General features: G+C 45.9%; 1 long non-coding RNA gene across 1 annotated transcript; it reads right to left on the reverse strand.

The window, feature by feature from the left end:
• Positions 1–4,297: 4,297 nt before the first annotated feature.
• LOC138745320 (uncharacterized) lies at positions 4,298–16,929 on the reverse strand. Its single transcript, XR_011346168.1, has 7 exons — positions 16,693–16,929; positions 14,652–14,957; positions 12,610–12,915; positions 10,567–10,872; positions 8,525–8,830; positions 6,484–6,789; positions 4,298–4,907 (listed from the first exon to the last, which is right to left on the reverse strand). It is a non-coding gene; the product is annotated as an uncharacterized lncRNA (long non-coding RNA).
• Positions 16,930–20,885: the final 3,956 nt, after the last annotated feature.

Raw genomic sequence — 20,885 nt, forward strand, 5'->3', positions numbered from 1 at the left:
CCACTTCCCAGAGCCACCGTAACACCACTACCCAGGGTCACTGTAACCCGACTTCCCAGAGCCAATGTAACCCCACTACCCAGAGCCACCTTAATCCCACTACCCAGAGCCACCGTAACACCCATGACCCAGCGCCACTGTAACCCCATTACCGAGTGCCACCGTAACCCCACGACCCAGAACCACCGTAACCCCACTACCCAGAGCCGTCGTAACCCCTCTACCCAGAGTCGCCGTAACACCCACTACCCAGAGCCACCGTAACACCCATGACCCAGCGCCACTGTAACCCCATTACCGAGTGCCACCGTAACCCCACGACGCAGAACCACCGTAACCCCACTACCCAGAGCCGTCGTAACCCCTCTACCCAGAGACACCGTAACCCCACTACCCAGAGCCGCCGTAACCCCACCACCCAGTGCCACTGTAACCCCACTACCCAGAGCCACCATTACCCCACTACACAGAGCCACCATTACCCCACTACTCAGAGGCACTGTATCCCCACTACCCAGAATCACCGTAGCCCCACTTCTCAGAGCCACTGTAACCCCACGACCCAGAGCTACCATAATCCCACTACCCAGAGCCTCCGTAACCCATCTACCCAGAGCCTCTCTAACCACACTACCCAGAGCCGCCGTAACCCCACCATCTAGAGCCTCCGTAACCCCACTACCCAGAGCCGCCGTAACCCCACCACCCAGTGCCACCGTAACCCCACTACCCAGAGCCACCATTACCCCACTACACAGAGGCACCGTATGCCCACTACCCAGAATCACCGTAGCCCCAATTCCCAGAGCCACCGTAACCTCACTACCCAGGGTCACCATAACCCGACTACCCAGAGCCAATGTAACCCCACTACCCAGAGCCACCTTAATCCCACTACCCAGAGCCACCGTAACCCCACTACCCAGAGCCGTCGTAACCCCTCTATCCAGAGTCGCCGTAACACCCACTACCCAGAGCCACCGTAACACCCATGACCCAGAGCCACTGTAACACCACGACCCAGAACCACCGCAACCCCACTACCCAGAGCAGTCGTAACCCCTCTACCCAGAGACACCGTAACCCCACTACCCAGAGCCACCGTAACCCCACTACCCAGAGCCACCGTAACCCCACTACCCAGAGCCACCGTAACGCCACTACCCAGAGCCACCGTAACCCCAACACCCAGAGCCACCGTAACCCCACCACCTAGAGCCACCGTAACCCCACTACCCAGAGCCACCGTAACTCCACTACCCAGAGTCACCGTAACCCCACCACCCAGAGCCACTACCCAGAGCCTCCGTAACCCCACCATCCAGAGCCTCCGTAACCCCACCACCCAGAGCCACCGTAACCCCACCACCCAGAGCCACCGTAACCCCACCACACAGAGCCACCCTAACCCCATCACCCTGAGCCACCGTAACCCCACTGCCCAGAGCCACCATAACCCCACTACCCAGAGCCACCGTAACCCCACTACCCAGAGCCACCGTAACCCCACCATCCAGAGCGACCGTAACCCCACCACCCAGAGCCAACCTAACCCCACCACCCAGAGCCACCGTAACCCCACCACCCAGAGCCAACCTAACCCCACGACCCACAGCCGCCGTAACCCCACCACCCTGAGCCGACGTAACCCCACTACCAAGAGCCGCTGTAACCCCCCAGTACCCAGAGCCACCGTAACACCACTACCCAGAGCCACCTTAACCCCACTACCCAGAGCCACCGTAACCCCACTACCCAAAGACACCGTAACCCCACTACCCAGAGCCACCGCAACCCCACTACCCAGAGTCAACGTAACCCCACTACCCAGAGCCGACGTAACCCCAAGACCCAGAGCCGTCATATCCCCAAGACCCAGAGCCGCCGTAACTCCACGACACAGAGCAGCCGGAACCCCACTACCCAGAGCCGTCGTAACCCCACGACCCAGAGCCACTGTAACCCCACGACCCAGAGCCGCTGTAACCCCACAACCCAGAGCCGGCGTAACCCCACAACCCAGAGCCACCGGAACCCCACGACCCAGAGCCGTCATAAACCCACGACCCAGAGCCACCGTAACCCCACTATCCAGAGCCGCCATAACCCCACCAGCCAGAGCCGCCGTAACCCCACCACCCAGAGGGGTCTTAACCCCACCATCTAGAGCTGCCATAACCCCACCACCCAGAACCGCCATAACCCCACCATCTAGAACCGCCGTAACCCCACCACTCAGTGCCACCGTAACCCCACCACCCAGAGCCACCATTACCCCACTACACAGAGGCACCGTATCCCCACTACCCAGAATCACCGTAGCCCCACTTCCCAGAGCCACCGTAACACCACTACCCAGGGTCACTGTAACCCGACTTCCCAGAGCCAATGTAACCCCACTACCCAGAGCCACCTTAATCCCACTACCCAGAGCCACCGTAACACCCATGACCCAGCGCCACTGTAACCCCATTACCGAGTGCCACCGTAACCCCACGACCCAGAACCACCGTAACCCCACTACCCAGAGCCGTCGTAACCCCTCTACCCAGAGTCGCCGTAACACCCACTACCCAGAGCCACCGTAACACCCATGACCCAGCGCCACTGTAACCCCATTACCGAGTGCCACCGTAACCCCACGACGCAGAACCACCGTAACCCCACTACCCAGAGCCGTCGTAACCCCTCTACCCAGAGACACCGTAACCCCACTACCCAGAGCCGCCGTAACCCCACCACCCAGTGCCACTGTAACCCCACTACCCAGAGCCACCATTACCCCACTACACAGAGCCACCATTACCCCACTACTCAGAGGCACTGTATCCCCACTACCCAGAATCACCGTAGCCCCACTTCTCAGAGCCACTGTAACCCCACGACCCAGAGCTACCATAATCCCACTACCCAGAGCCTCCGTAACCCATCTACCCAGAGCCTCTCTAACCACACTACCCAGAGCCGCCGTAACCCCACCATCTAGAGCCTCCGTAACCCCACTACCCAGAGCCGCCGTAACCCCACCACCCAGTGCCACCGTAACCCCACTACCCAGAGCCACCATTACCCCACTACACAGAGGCACCGTATGCCCACTACCCAGAATCACCGTAGCCCCAATTCCCAGAGCCACCGTAACCTCACTACCCAGGGTCACCGTAACCCGACTACCCAGAGCCAATGTAACCCCACTACCCAGAGCCACCTTAATCCCACTACCCAGAGCCACCGTAACCCCACTACCCAGAGCCGTCGTAACCCCTCTATCCAGAGTCGCCGTAACACCCACTACCCAGAGCCACCGTAACACCCATGACCCAGAGCCACTGTAACACCACGACCCAGAACCACCGTAACCCCACTACCCAGAGCAGTCGTAACCCCTCTACCCAGAGACACCGTAACCCCACTACCCAGAGCCACCGTAACCCCACTACCCAGAGCCACCGTAACCCCACTACCCAGAGCCACCGTAACGCCACTACCCAGAGCCACCGTAACCCCACCACCCAGAGCCACCGTAACCCCACCACCTAGAGCCACCGTAACCCCACTACCCAGAGCCACCGTAACTCCACTACCCAGAGTCACCGTAACCCCACCACCCAGAGCCACTACCCAGAGCCTCCGTAACCCCACCATCCAGAGCCTCCGTAACCCCACCACCCAGAGCCACCGTAACCCCACCACCCAGAGCCACCGTAACCCCACCACACAGAGCCACCCTAACCCCATCACCCTGAGCCACCGTAACCCCACTGCCCAGAGCCACCATAACCCCACTACCCAGAGCCACCGTAACCCCACTACCCAGAGCCACCGTAACCCCACCATCCAGAGCCACCGTAACCCCACCACCCAGAGCCAACCTAACCCCACCACCCAGAGCCACCGTAACCCCACCACCCAGAGCCAACCTAACCCCACCACCCAGAGCCTCCGTAACCACACCACCCAGAGCCACCCTAACCCCACCACCCAGAGCCACCCTAACCCCACCACCCAGAGCCACCGTAACCCCACTACCCAGAGCCACCATAACCCCACTGCCCAGAGCCACCATAAACCCACTACCCAGAGCCACCGTAACCCCACAACCCAGAGCCACCTTAACCCCACTAACCAGAGCCACCGTATCCCCACTACCCAGAGCCACTGTAACCCCACTACCCAGAGCCACCGTAACCCCACTACCCAGAGCCGCCGTAACCCCATGACCCAGAGCCACCGTAATCCCACTACCCAGAGCCACCGTAACCCCAATACCCAGAGCCACCGAAACCGCACGACCCAGAGCCATCGTAACCCCACAATCCAGAGCCACCGTAACCCCACCACCCAGAGCCACCGTAACCCCACTACACAGAGCCACCATTACCCCACTACACAGAGGCACTGTATCCCCACTATCCAGAATCACCGTAGCCCCACTTCTCAGAGCCACTGTAACCCCACGACCCAGAGCTACCATAATCCCACTACCCAGAGCCACCGTAACCCATCTACCCAGAGCCTCTCTAACCACACTACCCAGAGCCGCCGTAACCCCACCATCTAGAGCCGCCGTAACCCCACTACTCAGAGCTGCCGTAACCCCACCACCCAGTGCCACCGTAACCGCACTACCCAGAGCCACCATTACCCCACTACACAGAGGCACCGTAACCCCACTACCCAGAGCCACCGTAACCCCACTACCCAGAGCCACCGTAACCCCACTACCCACAGCCACCGTAACCCCACTCTCTGCAGAGGCCCTTCTGGTTGGGATGTGCCTTTGTTTTTGATCATTTGAAAACAGCTTAAATGTACTTATAAATACTACTGATATTATTCTACGTTCCAAAAAATTCCAAATTCTGGAAGTGTCTGGTCCACAGGATGTCGGATAAATGATTGAGCACCTGGAAACAGAAAGATGAAAGTGTTAGAGAAGAGGAATCAAACTATTATATAAACACAATATCATAACAGTCAAATGACAACAAAGTCTTAAAAACTTCAACAATTATAACATATGGTGAATTGTAAAAAGTCACAAAATTATATAATACTACAAATTCTATCCTCTCCCCTTCTGAACTTCTCGGGTAAGTACAAATCATTTCACTACCATTAAAGTAAAACACAAAATAATAAAGCAAGTTTCTAGTCATCACATAAATTAGGAAAATATTGAATAAAAGTAGCTCATAAACAGAGAAAGGTTAAATGTGATCAAGGTAGAAGAACATCGGAGATTCCCCAAAGTATCTTTTCCTTTAGCAGGCCCTTTCTACAACCAGAAGGACTATTACACAGCCGACATCCGTCAGGAGGCCCAATCCAAATCCGGCACCTGCCAGACAGACCATCCCACAACAGGCACCTGGCTGGCGGTCCATTCCTCATCTGGCATCTGGGAGGTGGTCCATTCCACATCTGGCAAGCAGACCATTCCATATCTCGCAGGCAGACCATCCCACATCTGGAAACTGGTAGGCGGACAATTCAACATCTGGCAGGCGAACCATCCCACATCTGGCAGAAAAACTATTCCACATCTGGCATCTAGCAGCAGGATCATTCCACATCCGGCATTGAAAGGTGGACTATTCCACATCTGGCATCTGGCAGGCCGACCATTCCACATCCGGCATCTCGTAGCAGAAACATTCCACATCCGGCATCTGGCATTTGGAGAATTCCACATCAAGCAGGAGGAAGATACTACTGGGATCATGACCAACTCACACATACCAGAAGCAACAACAAATTAACTAAGGAGTCGTCAGATTTTCACGAACGTCAAATTCCTAAGCATTAAAACTCTGAGGATCTGTCATGGAGCCTCCATGGTGATGCTTTCACAAAAAAGCCTCACCATTGGCTATACTGTGAGATGTACCTGAGGAGATTCATTATCGCAATGAAGACACACCTTAACCTCCACAGGTGTACTATGCAGATCATTCTGGTAGGTTGCATCACTGCCTGGTCTGGAGGTGCCATCTCTCAGGAAAATTATAATTTCGAGAGGGTGTTTAACTCTCCCTGTAACATCACAGGCACCAGAATACACTCCAGTCAGAACCTATATATGACATGCTGTCTTAAAATAAAAGTCTCTATCGTGGAAAACCTCCACCACACCAGACCATAACTTCCTCACTCTACTATCATTGGATAAGGTACTGGAGCCTGAGGAATAGAGGTCAATGCCACAATGTCAGTTTCTTCCCTGATGCCACCAGATCCTGTATAATCAATGAGCCAAAGACACAGCCTTGCTTTTTTGTGCACTGTTAACTTTATTTTTAAGTCTAGTTCTGAACGATGGTTATAAGATGAATGTTTTCTCCATCCTGCTGCCCCAAATCACCAAATATTAGGACATGTTCTTGACAATAAATCCTGATTCTGAACCTGACAAGATATGAAAGGTATCTTCACAAAAAGTGGAAATAGGTGCATGAGAACAAAAAATATGTAAATAATTACCTTCCCAGCAGGAGGCACACTGCACATCCGGCATCCGGATTGAGGCTCTTTCCACATCCGGCAGGAGGACTATTCCACATCCGGCATCTGGCAGGAGGCCCAATCCACATCCGGCTGGTGGCCCCTTTCATATCCGGTACCCGGCAGGAGGCCCATTCCACATCCGGCAGGAGGACTATACCACATCCGGCATCTGGCAGGAGGCCCAATCCACATCCGGCTGGTGGCCCCTTTCATATCCGGTACCCGGCAGGAGGCCCATTGCTTCAAAGGCATGAGGCTCTCTTTTAAAATATTTTCAGTGGCCTTTACAGAAACAGGAAACAAACAGAAGCCATTAATCAATGGTAATACATAAAAAGGAATATTCAGATAAAATACAAATTATAAAAATAAATTGACAATGTCTAACCATTATATCATAACAAACAGAAATAAAGTGATAAACATTTAAACAATTAAAACATATGTCTAATAGAACATGATTTAAGGAGTATACTATACTCAAAATTCCTTCCCCTTCCCTTCTGAAGTTCTTTAGTGAGTACATAAAATTTCACTACCATTAAAAAACACAAACAGATCAAGCAAGGTCCAAGTGATTAAATGTTACAAAAACTTTGAATTAAAGTGCCCATGGACATAGGATGTTTAAATGTGAATCTGTGGAAGAACATCTGATTATTCAAAGTTAGGCCTGCCACCATATCACAGAGTAATTGAGTGTTTTTACGGGCAACAGCATCTTTCCAACTCATCAATATTAAACGTCGAGCAACAAGGGAGGCAAAAGAGACTGCATGTGGTTAATTCATAGTTCAATTCAGTTAGGTAGTCTCTGTTGATTCAAAGGGAGCAATATTAGATTAGTTATCAACTTCAGGACGTCCATCAATACCATTGTTCCCTCAATGCTGGTCAAAAAGCAACTAACTTTATCACTCTGTACCTCACTCTGCAATTGGATCTTTGACATTCTCATTGGAAGACCACAGTCAGGATGAATTGGAAACAAGGTCTCTTCCACACTGATCATCAACACAGGCGCAGTCCAAGGATGTGTGCTTAGCCCCCTGCTCTACTCTCTGCAAACCCATGACTGTGTGTGGTGAGCCATAATTCCATTGTTATCGACATGTTGGCTGATGACACCAGAATTGTCAGCAAACAATAAATGGCAATGATGAAGCGAAGAAGGAAGGACATAGATCAGCTGGTTGAATGCTAACAAATCAAACCATTCACTCAATGTCAACAAAACAATGGATAAGATTTTGGATTCAGCAGGAAGTCAAAAGAACACGACCCAGTATTCATGGAGGTCTCAGGAGTGCATATGTTCGCGAACGTCAAATTCCTAAGCATTAAAACTCTGAGGATCTGTCATGGAGCCTCCATGGTGATGCTTTCACAAAAAAGCCTCACCATTGGCTATACTGTGAGATGTGCCTGAGGAGATTCATTATCGCAATGAAGACACACCTTAACCTCCACAGGTGTACTATGCAGATCATTCTGGTAGGTTGCATCAATACCTGGTCTGGAGGTGCCATCTCTCAGGAAAATGATAATTTCGAGAGGGTGTTTAACTCTCCCTGTAACATCACAGGCACCAGAATTCACTCCAGTCAGAAACTATACATGACATGCTGTCTTAAAATAAAAGTCTCTATCATGTAAAACCTCCACCACCCAGACCATAACTTCCTCACTCTACTATCATTGGATAAGGTACTGGAGCCTGAGGAATAGAGGTCAATGCCACCATGTCAGTTTCTTCCCTGATGCCACCAGATCCTGTATAATCAATGAGCCAAAGACACAGCCTTGCTTTTTTGTGCACTGTTAACTTTATTTTTAAGTCTAGTTCTGAACGATGGTTATAAGATGAATGTTTGCTCCATCCTGCTGCCCCAAATCACCAAATATTAGGTCATGTTCTTGACAATAAATCCTGATTCTGAACCTGACAAGATATGAAAGGTATCTTCACAAAAAGTGGAAATAGGTGCATGAGACCAAAAAATATGTAAATAATTACCTTCCCAGCAGGAGGCACACTGCACATCCGGCATCCGGATTGAGGCTCTTTCCACATCCGGCAGGAGGACTATTCCACATCCAGCATCCGGCAGGAGTCCCGTTCCACATCCGGCAGGAGGCCCATTTCACATCCGGCATCCGGATGGAGGCCCATTCCACATCCGGCAGGAGGACTATACCACATCCGGCATCTGGCAGGAGGCCCAATCCACATCCGACTGGTGGCCCCTTTCATATCCGGTACCCGGCAGGAGGCCCATTGCTTCAAAGGCATGAGGCTCTCTTTTAAAATATTTTCAGTGGCCTTTACAGAAACAGGAAACAAACAGAAGCCATTAATCAATGGTAATACATAAAAAGGAATATTCAGATAAAATACAAATTATAAAAATAAATTGACAATGTCTAACCATTATATCATAACAAACAGAAATAAAGTGATAAACATTTAAACAATTAAAACATATGTCTAATAGAACATGATTTAAGGAGTATACTATACTCAAAATTCCTTCCCCTTCCCTTCTGAAGTTCTTTAGTGAGTACATAAAATTTCACTACCATTAAAAAACACAAACAGATCAAGCAAGGTCCAAGTGATTAAATGTTACAAAAACTTTGAATTAAAGTGCCCATGGACATAGAATGTTTAAATGTGAATCTGTGGAAGAACATCTGATTATTCAAAGTTAGGCCTGCCACCATATCACAGAGTAATTGAGTGTTTTTAAGGGCAACAGCATCTTTCCAACTCATCAATATTAAACGTCGAGCAACAAGGGAGGCAAAAGAGACTGCATGTGGTTAATTCATAGTTCAATTCATTTAGGTAGTCTCTGTTGATTCAAAAGGAGCAATATTAGATTAGTTATCAACTTCAGGACGTCCTTCAATACCATTGTTCCCTCAGTGCTGGTCAAAAAGCAACTTACTTTATCCCTCTGTACCTCACTCTGCAATTGGATCTTTGACATTCTCATTGGAAGACCACAGTCAGGACGAATTGGAAACAAGGTCTCTTCCCCCCTGATCATCAACACAGGCGCAGTCCAAGGATGTGTGCTTAGCCCCCTGCTCTACTCTCTGCAAACCCATGACTGTGTGTGGTGAGCCATAATTCCATTGCTATCGACATGTTGGCTGATGACACCAGAATAGTCAGCAAACAATAAATGGCAATGATGAAGCGAAGAAGGAAGGACATAGATCAGCTGGTTGAATGCTAACAAATCAAACTATTCACTGAATGTCAACAAAACAATGGATAAGATTTTGGATTCAGCAGGAAGTCAAAAGAACACGACCCAGTCTTCATGGAGGTGTCAGGAGTGCAGATGTTCGCGAACGTCAAATTCCTAGGCATTAAAACTCTGAGGATCTGTCATGGAGCCTCCATGGTGATGCTTTCACAAAAAAGCCTCACCATTGGCTATACTGTGAGATGTACCTGAGGAGATTCATTATCGCAATGAAGACACACCTTAACCTCCACAGGTGTACTATGAAGATCATTCTGGTAGGTTGCATCACTGCCTGCTCTGGAGGTGCCATCTCTCAGGAAAATGATAATTTCGAGAGAGTGTTTAACTCTCCCTGTAACATCACAGGCACCAGAATTCACTCCAGTCAGAAACTACACATGACATGCTGTCTGAAAATAAAAGTCTCTATCATGTAAAACCTCCACCACACCAGACCATAACTTCCTCACTCTACTATCATTGGATAAGGTACTGGAGCCTGAGGAATAGAGGTCAATGCCACCATGTCAGTTTCTTCCCTGATGCCACCAGATCCTGTATAATCAATGAGCCAAAGACACAGCCTTGCTTTTTTGTGCACTGTTAACTTTATTTTTAAGTCTAGTTCTGAACGATGGTTATAAGATGAATGTTTGCTCCATCCTGCTGCCCCAAATCACCAAATATTAGGTCATGTTCTTGACAATAAATCCTGATTCTGAACCTGACAAGATATGAAAGGTATCTTCACAAAAAGTGGAAATAGGTGCATGAGACCAAAAAATATGTAAATAATTACCTTCCCAGCAGGAGGCACACTGCACATCCGGCATCCGGATTGAGGCTCTTTCCACATCCGGCAGGAGGACTATTCCACATCCAGCATCCGGCAGGAGTCCCGTTCCACATCCGGCAGGAGGCCCATTTCACATCCGGCATCCGGATGGAGGCCCATTCCACATCCGGCAGGAGGACTATACCACATCCGGCATCTGGCAGGAGGCCCAATCCACATCCGGCTGGTGGCCCCTTTCATATCCGGTACCCGGCAGGAGGCCCATTGCTTCAAAGGCATGAGGCTCTCTTTTAAAATATTTTCAGTGGCCTTTACAGAAACAGGAAACAAACAGAAGCCATTAATCAATGGTAATACATAAAAAGGAATATTCAGATAAAATACAAATTATAAAAATAAATTGATAATGTCTAACCATTATATCATAACAAACAGAAATAAAGTGATAAACATTTAAACAATTAAAACAAATGTCTAATAGAACATGATTTAAGGAGTATTCTATACTCAAAATTCCTTCCCCTTCCCTTCTGAAGTTCTTTAGTGAGTACATAAAATTTCACTACCATTAAAAAACACAAACGTATAAATCAAGGTCCAAGTGATTAAATGTTACAAAAACATTGAATTAAAGTGCCCATGGACATAGAATGTTTAAATGTGAATCTGTGGAAGAATATCTCATTAATTCAAAGTTAGGCCTGCCACCATATCACAGAGTAATTGAGTGTTTTTACGGGCAACAGCATCTTTCCAACTCATCAATATTAAACGTCGAGCAACAAGGGAGGCAAAAGAGACTGCATGTGGTTAATTCATAGTTCAATTCATTTAGGTAGTCTCTGTTGATCCAAAAGGAGCAATATTAGATTAGTTGTCAACTTCAGGACGTCCTTCAATACCATTGTTCCCTCAGTGCTGGTCAAAAAGCAACTAACTTTATCCCTCTGTACCTCACTCTGCAATTGGATCTTTGACATTCTCATTGGAAGACGACAGTCAGGACGAATTGGAAACAAGGTCCCTTCCCCATTGATCATCAACACAGGCGCAGTCCAAGGATGTGTGCTTAGCCCCCTGCTCTACTCTCTGCAAACCCATGACTGTGTGTGGCGAGCCATAATTCCATTGCTATCGACATGTTGGCTGATGACACCAGAATTGTCAGCAAACAATAAATGGCAATGATGAAGCGAAGAAGGAAGGACATAGATCAGCTGGTTGAATGCTAACAAATCAAACCATTCACTCAATGTCAACAAAACAATGGATAAGATTTTGGATTCAGCAGGAAGTCAAAAGAACACGACCCAGTCTTCATGGAGGTGTCAGGAGTGCAGATGTTCGCGAACGTCAAATTCCTAAGCATTAAAACTCTGAGGATCTGTCATGGAGCCTCCATGGTGATGCTTTCACAAAAAAGCCTCACCATTGGCTATACTGTGAGATGTACCTGAGGAGATTCATTATCGCAATGAAGACACACCTTAACCTCCACAGGTGTACTATGCAGATCATTCTGGTAGGTTGCATCACTGCCTGCTCTGGAGGTGCCATCTCTCAGGAAAATGATAATTTCGAGAGGGTGTTTAACTCTCCCTGTAACATCACAGGCACCAGAATTCACTCCAGTCAGAAACTACACATGACATGCTGTCTTAAAATAAAAGTCTCTATCATGTAAAACCTCCACCACACCAGACCATAACTTCCTCACTCTACTATCATTGGATAAGGTACTGGAGCCTGAGGAATAGAGGTCAATGCCACCATGTCAGTTTCTTCCCTGATGCCACCAGATCCTGTATAATCAATGAGCCAAAGACACAGCCTTGCTTTTTTGTGCACTGTTAACTTTATTTTTAAGTCTAGTTCTGAACGATGGTTATAAGATGAATGTTTGCTCCATCCTGCTGCCCCAAATCACCAAATATTAGGACATGTTCTTGACAATAAATCCTGATTCTGAACCTGACAAGATATGAAAGATATCTTCACAAAAAGTGGAAATAGGTGCATGAGACCAAAAAATATGTAAATAATTACCTTCCCAGCAGGAGGCACACTGCACATCCGGCATCCGGATTGAGGCTCTTTCCACATCCGGCAGGAGGACTATTCCACATCCAGCATCCGGCAGGAGTCCCGTTCCACATCCGGCAGGAGGCCCATTTCACATCCGGCATCCGGATGGAGGCCCATTCCACATCCGGCAGGAGGACTATACCACATCCGGCATCTGGCAGGAGGCCCAATCCACATCCGGCTGGTGGCCCCTTTCATATCCGGTACCCGGCAGGAGGCCCATTGCTTCAAAGGCATGAGGCTCTCTTTTAAAATATTTTCAGTGGCCTTTACAGAAACAGGAAACAAAGAGAAGCCATTAATCAATGGTAATACATAAAAAGGAATATTCAGATAAAATACAAATTATAAAAATAAATTGATCATGTCTAACCATTATATCATAACAAACAGAAATAAAGTGATAAACATTTAAACAATTAAAACATATGTCTAATAGAACATGATTTAAGGAGTATACTATACTCAAAATTCCTTCCCCTTCCCTTCTGAAGTTCTTTAGTGAGTACATAAAATTTCACTACCATTAAAAAACACAAACAGATCAAGCAAGGTCCAAGTGATTAAATGTTACAAAAACTTTGAATTAAAGTGCCCATGGACATAGAATGTTTAAATGTGAATCTGTGGAAGAACATCTGATTATTCAAAGTAAGGCCTGCCACCATATCACAGAGTAATTGAGTGTTTTTACGGGCAACAGCATCTTTCCAACTCATCAATATTAAACGTCGAGCAACAAGGGAGGCAAAAGAGACTGCATGTGGTTAATTCATAGTTCAATTCAGTTAGGTAGTCTCTGTTGATTCAAAAGGAGCAATATTAGATTAGTTATCAACTTCAGGACGTCCATCAATACCATTGTTCCCTCAATGCTGGTCAAAAAGCAACTAACTTTATCCCTCTGTACCTCACTCTGCAATTGGATCTTTGACATTCTCATTGGAAGACCACAGTCAGGATGAATTGGAAACAAGGTCTCTTCCACACTGATCATCAACACAGGCGCAGTCCAAGGATGTGTGCTTAGCCCCCTGCTCTACTCTCTGCAAACCCATGACTGTGTGTGGTGAGCCATAATTCCATTGCTATCGACATGTTGGCTGATGACACCAGAATTGTCAGCAAACAATAAATGGCAATGATGAAGCGAAGAAGGAAGGACATAGATCAGCTGGTTGAATGCTAACAAATCAAACTATTCACTCAATGTCAACAAAACAATGGATAAGATTTTGGATTCAGCAGGAAGTCAAAAGAACACGACCCAGTCTTCATGGAGGTGTCAGGAGTGCAGATGTTCGCGAACGTCAAATTCCTAAGCATTAAAACTCTGAGGATCTGTCATGGAGCCTCCATGGTGATGCTTTCACAAAAAAGCTTCACCATTGGCTATACTGTGAGATGTACCTGAGGAGATTCATTATCGCAATGAAGACACACCTTAACCTCCACAGGTGTACTATGAAGATCATTCTGGTAGGTTGCATCACTGCCTGCTCTGGAGGTGCCATCTCTCAGGAAAATGATAATTTCGAGAGGGTGTTTAACTCTCCCTGTAACATCACAGGCACCAGAATTCACTCCAGTCAGAAACTATACATGACATGCTGTCTTAAAATAAAAGTCTCTATCATGTAAAACCTCCACCACACCAGACCATAACTTCCTCACTCTACTATCATTGGATAAGGTACTGGAGCCTGAGGAATAGAGGTCAATGCCACCATGTCAGTTTCTTCCCTGATGCCACCAGATCCTGTATAATCAATGAGCCAAAGACACAGCCTTGCTTTTTTGTGCACTGTTAACTTTATTTTTAAGTCTAGTTCTGAACGATGGTTATAAGATGAATGTTTGCTCCATCCTGCTGCCCCAAATCACCAAATATTAGGATATGTTCTTGACAATAAATCCTGATTCTGAACCTGACAAGATATGAAAGATATCTTCACAAAAAGTGGAAATAGGTGCATGAGACCAAAAAATATGTAAATAATTACCTTCCCAGCAGGAGGCACACTGCACATCCGGCATCCGGATTGAGGCTCTTTCCACATCCGGCAGGAGGACTATTCCACATCCAGCATCCGGCAGGAGTCCCGTTCCACATCCGGCAGGAGGCCCATTTCACATCCGGCATCCGGATGGAGGCCCATTCCACATCCGGCAGGAGGACTATACCACATCCGGCATCTGGCAGGAGGCCCAATCCACATCCGGCTGGTGGCCCCTTTCATATCCGGTACCCGGCAGGAGGCCCATTGCTTCAAAGGCATGAGGCTCTCTTTTAAAATATTTTCAGTGGCCTTTACAGAAACAGGAAACAAACAGAAGCCATTAATCAATGGTAATACATAAAAAGGAATATTCAGATAAAATACAAATTATAAAAATAAATTGACAATGTCTAACCATTATATCATAACAAACAGAAATAAAGTGATAAACATTTAAACAATTAAAACATATGTCTAATAGAACATGATTTAAGGAGTATACTATACTCAAAATTCCTTCCCCTTCCCTTCTGAAGTTCTTTAGTGAGTACATAAAATTTCACTACCATTAAAAAACACAAACAGATCAAGCAAGGTCCAAGTGATTAAATGTTACAAAAACTTTGAATTAAAGTGCCCATGGACATAGGATGTTTAAATGTGAATCTGTGGAAGAACATCTGATTATTCAAAGTTAGGCCTGCCACCATATCACAGAGTAATTGAGTGTTTTTACGGGCAACAGCATCTTTCCAACTCATCAATATTAAACGTCGAGCAACAAGGGAGGCAAAAGAGACTGCATGTGGTTAATTCATAGTTCAATTCAGTTAGGTAGTCTCTGTTGATTCAAAAGGAGCAATATTAGATTAGTTATCAACTTCAGGACGTCCATCAATACCATTGTTCCCTCAATGCTGGTCAAAAAGCAACTAACTTTATCCCTCTGTACCTCACTCTGCAATTGGATCTTTGACATTCTCATTGGAAGACCACAGTCAGGATGAATTGGAAACAAGGTCTCTTCCACACTGATCATCAACACAGGCGCAGTCCAAGGATATGTGCTTATCCCCCTGCTCTACTCTCTGCAAACCCATGACTGTGTGTGGTGAGCCATAATTCCATTGCTATCGACATGTTGGCTGATGACACCAGAATTGTCAGCAAACAATAAATGGCAATGATGAAGCGAAGAAGGAAGGACATAGATCAGCTGGTTGAATGCTAACAAATCAAACCATTCACTCAATGTCAACAAAACAATGGATAAGATTTTGGATTCAGCAGGAAGTCAAAAGAACACGACCCAATCTTCATGGAGGTGTCAGGAGTGCAGATGTTCGCGAACGTCAAATTCCTAAGCATTAAAACTCTGAGGATCTGTCATGGAGCCTCCATGGTGATGCTTTCACAAAAAAGCCTCACCATTGGCTATACTGTGAGATGTACCTGAGGAGATTCATTATCGCAATGAAGACACACCTTAACCTCCACAGGTGTACTATGCAGATCATTCTGGTAGGTTGCATCACTGCCTGCTCTGGAGGTGCCATCTCTCAGGAAAATGATAATTTCGAGAGGCTGTATAACTCTCCCTGTAACATCACAGGCACCAGAATTCACTCCAGTCAGAAACTATACATGACATGCTGTCTTAAAATAAAAGTCTCTATCATGTAAAACCTCCACCACCCAGACCATAACTTCCTCACTCTACTATCATTGGATAAGGTACTGGAGCCTGAGGAATAGAGGTCAATGCCACCATGTCAGTTTCTTCCCTGATGCCACCAGATCCTGTATAATCAATGAGCCAAAGACACAGCCTTGCTTTTTTGTGCACTGTTAACTTTATTTTTAAGTCTAGTTCTGAACGATGGTTATAAGATGAATGTTTGCTCCATCCTGCTGCCCCAAATCACCAAATATTAGAACATGCTCTTGACAATAAATCCTGATTCTGAACCTGACAAGATATGAAAGATATCTTCACAAAAAGTGGAAATAGGTGCATGAGACCAAAAAATATGTAAATAATTACCTTCCCAGCAGGAGGCACACTGCACATCCGGCATCCGGATTGAGGCTCTTTCCACATCCGGCAGGAGGACTATTCCACATCCAGCATCCGGCAGGAGTCCCGTTCCACATCCGGCAGGAGGCCCATTTCACATCCGGCATCCGGATGGAGGCCCATTCCACATCCGGCAGGAGGACTATACCACATCCGGCATCTGGCAGGAGGCCCAATCCACATCCGGCTGGTGGCCCCTTTCATATCCGTACCCGGCAGGAGGCCCATTGCTTCAAAGGCATGAGGCTCTCTTTTAAAATATTTTCAGTGGCCTTTACAGAAACAGGAAACAAAGAGAAGCCATTAATCAATGGTAATACATAAAAAGGAATATTCAGATAAAATACAAATTATAAAAATAAATTGATCATGTCTAACCATTATATCATAACAAACAGAAATAAAGTGATAAACATTTAAACAATTAAAACATATGTCTAATAGAACATGATTTAAGGAGTATACTATACTCAAAATTCCTTCCCCTTCCCTTCTGAAGTTCTTTAGTGAGTACATAAAATTTCACTACCATTAAAAAACACAAACAGATCAAGCAAGGTCCAAGTGATTAAATGTTACAAAAACTTTGAATTAAAGTGCCCATGGACATAGAATGTTTAAATGTGAATCTGTGGAAGAACATCTGATTATTCAAAGTTAGGCCTGCCACCATATCACAGAGTAAATGAGTGTTTTTACGGGCAACAGCATCTTTCCAACTCATCAATATTAAACGTCGAGCTACAAGTGAGGCAAAAGAGACTGCATGTGGTTAATTCATAGTTCAATTCAGTTAGGTAGTCTCTGTTGATTCAAAAGGAGCAATATTAGATTAGTTATCAACTTCAGGACGTCCTTCAATACCATTGTTCCCTCAGTGCTGGTCAAAAAGCAACTAACTTTATCCCTCTGTACCTCACTCTGCAATTGGATCTTTGACATTCTCATTGGAAGACCACAGTCAGGACGAATTGGAAACAAGGTCTCTTCCCCACTGATCATCAACACAGGCGCAGTCCAAGGATGTGTCCTTAGCCCCCTGCACTACTCTCTGCAAACCCATGACTGTGTGTGGTGAGCCATAATTCCATTGCTATCGACATGTTGGCTGATGACACCAGAATGGTCAACAAACAATAAATGGCAATGATGAAGCGAAGAAGGAAGGACATAGATCAGCTGGTTGAATGCTAACAAATCAAACCATTCACTCAATGTCAACAATACAATGGATAAGATTTTGGATTCAGCAGGAAGTCAAAAGAACACGACCCAGTCTTCATGGAGGTGTCAGGAGTGCAGATGTTCGCGAACGTCAAATTCCTAAGCATTAAAACTCTGAGGATCTGTCATGGAGGCTCCATGGTGATGCTTTCACAAAAAAGCCTCACCATTGGCTATACTGTGAGATGTACCTGAGGAGATTCATTATCGCAATGAAGACACACCTTAACCTCCACAGGTGTACTATGCAGATCATTCTGGTAGGATGCATCACTGCCTGGTCTGGAGGTGCCATGTCTCAGGAAAATGATAATTTCGAGAGGGTGTTTAACTCTCCCTGTAACATCACAGGCACCAGAATTCACTCCAGTTAGAACCTATACATGACATGCTGTCTTAAAATAAAAGTCTCTATCATGTAAAACCTCCACCACACCAGACAATAACTTCCTCACTCTACTATCATTGGATAAGGTACTGGAGCCTGAGGAATAGAGGTGAATGCCACAATGACAGTTTCTTCCCTGATGCCACCAGTTCCTGTATAATCAATGAGCCAAAGACACAGCCTTGCTTTTTTGTGCACTGTTAACTATATTTTTAAGTCTAGTTCTGAACGATAGTTATAAGATTAATGTTTTCTCCATCCTGCTGCCTCAAATCACCAAATATTAGGACATGTTCTTGACAATAAATTCTGATTCTGAACCTGACAAGATATGAAAGGTATCTTCACAAAAAGTGGAAATAGGTGCATGAGACCAAAAAATATGTAAATAATTACCTTCCCAGCAGGAGGCACACTGCACATCCGGCATCCGGATTGAGGCTCTTTCCACATCCGGCAGGAGGACTATTCCACATCCAGCATCCGGCAGGAGTCCCGTTCCACATCCGGCAGGAGGCCCATTTCACATCCGGCATCCGGATGGAGGCCCATTCCACATCCGGCAGGAGGACTATACCACATCCGGCATCTGGCAGGAGGCCCAATCCACATCCGGCTGGTGGCCCCTTTAATATCCGGTACCCGGCAGGAGGCCCATTGCTTCAAAGGCATGAGGCTCTCTTTTAAAATATTTTCAGTGGCCTTTACAGAAACAGGAAACAAACAGAAGCCATTAATCAATGGTAATACATAAAAAGGAATATTCAGATAAAATACAAATTATAAAAATAAATTGATAATGTCTAACCATTATATCATAACAAACAGAAATAAAGTGATAAACATTTAAACAATTAAAACAAATGTCTAATAGAACATGATTTAAGGAGTATACTATACTCAAAATTCCTTCCCCTTCCCTTCTGAAGTTCTTTAGTGAGTACATAAAATTTCACTACCATTAAAAAACACAAACGTATAAATCAAGGTCCAAGTGATTAAATGTTACAAAAACATTGAATTAAAGTGCCCATGGACATAGAATGTTTAAATGTGAATCTGTGGAAGAATATCTCATTAATTCAAAGTTAGGCCTGCCACCATATCACAGAGTAATTGAGTGTTTTTACGGGCAACAGCATCTTTCCAACTCATCAATATTAAACGTCGAGCAACAAGGGAGGCAAAAGAGACTGCATGTGGTTAATTCATAGTTCAATTCATTTAGGTAGTCTCTGTTGATCCAAAAGGAGCAATATTAGATTAGTTGTCAACTTCAGGACGTCCTTCAATACCATTGTTCCCTCAGTGCTGGTCAAAAAGCAACTAACTTTATCCCTCTGTACCTCACTCTGCAATTGGATCTTTGACATTCTCATTGGAAGACGACAGTCAGGACGAATTGGAAACAAGGTCCCTTCCCCATTGATCATCAACACAGGCGCAGTCCAAGGATGTGTGCTTAGCCCCCTGCTCTATTCTCTGCAAACCCATGACTGTGTGTGGTGAGCCATAATTCCATTGCCATCGACATGTTGGCTGATGACACCAGAATGGTCAGCAAACAATAAATGGCAATGATGAAGCGAAGAAGGAAGGACATAGATCAGCTGGTTGAATGCTAACAAATCAAACCTTTCACTCAATGTCAACAAAACAATGGATAAGATTTTGGATTCAGCAGGAAGTCAAAAGAACACGACCCAGTCTTCATGGAGGTCTCAGGAGTGCAGTTGTTCACGAACGTCAAATTCCTAAGCATTAAAACTCTGAGGATCTGTCATGGAGCCTCCATGGTGATGCTTTCACAAAAAAGCCTCACCATTGGCTATACTGTGAGATGTACCTGAGGAGATTCATTATCGCAATGAAGACACACCTTAACCTCCACAGGTGTACTATGAAGATCATTCTGGTAGGTTGCATCACTGCCTGCTCTGGAGGTGCCATCTCTCAGGAAAATGATAATTTCGAGAGGGTGTTTAACTCTCCCTGTAACATCACAGGCACCAGAATTCACTCCAGTCAGAAACTATACATGACATGCTGTCTTAAAATAAAAGTCTCTATCATGTAAAACCTCCACCACCCAGACCATAACTTCCTCACTCTACTATCATTGGATAAGGTACTGGAGCCTGAGGAATAGAGGTCAATGCCACAATGTCAGTTCCTTCCCTGATGCCACCAGATCCTGTATAATCAATGAGCCAAAGACAGAGACTTGCTTTTTTGTGCACTGTTAACTTTATTTTTAAGAGTAGTTGTGAACAATGGTTATAAGATGAATGTTTTCTCCATCCTGCTGCCCCAAATCACCAAATATTAGGACATGTTCTTGACAATAAATCCTGATTCTGAACCTGACCAGGTATGAAAGGTATCTTCACAATAAGTTGAAATAGCTGCATGTGGACAAAAGATATGTGAACAATTACCTTCCCAGCAGGAGGCACATTGCACATCCGGCATCCGGATTGAGGCTCTTTCCACATCTGGCAGGAGGACTATTCCACATCTAGTATCCGGCAGGAAGTCTGTTCCACTT

This window comes from Narcine bancroftii, chromosome 11 (genome assembly GCF_036971445.1).
Source record: "Narcine bancroftii isolate sNarBan1 chromosome 11, sNarBan1.hap1, whole genome shotgun sequence".
NCBI lineage: Eukaryota > Metazoa > Chordata > Chondrichthyes > Torpediniformes > Narcinidae > Narcine > Narcine bancroftii.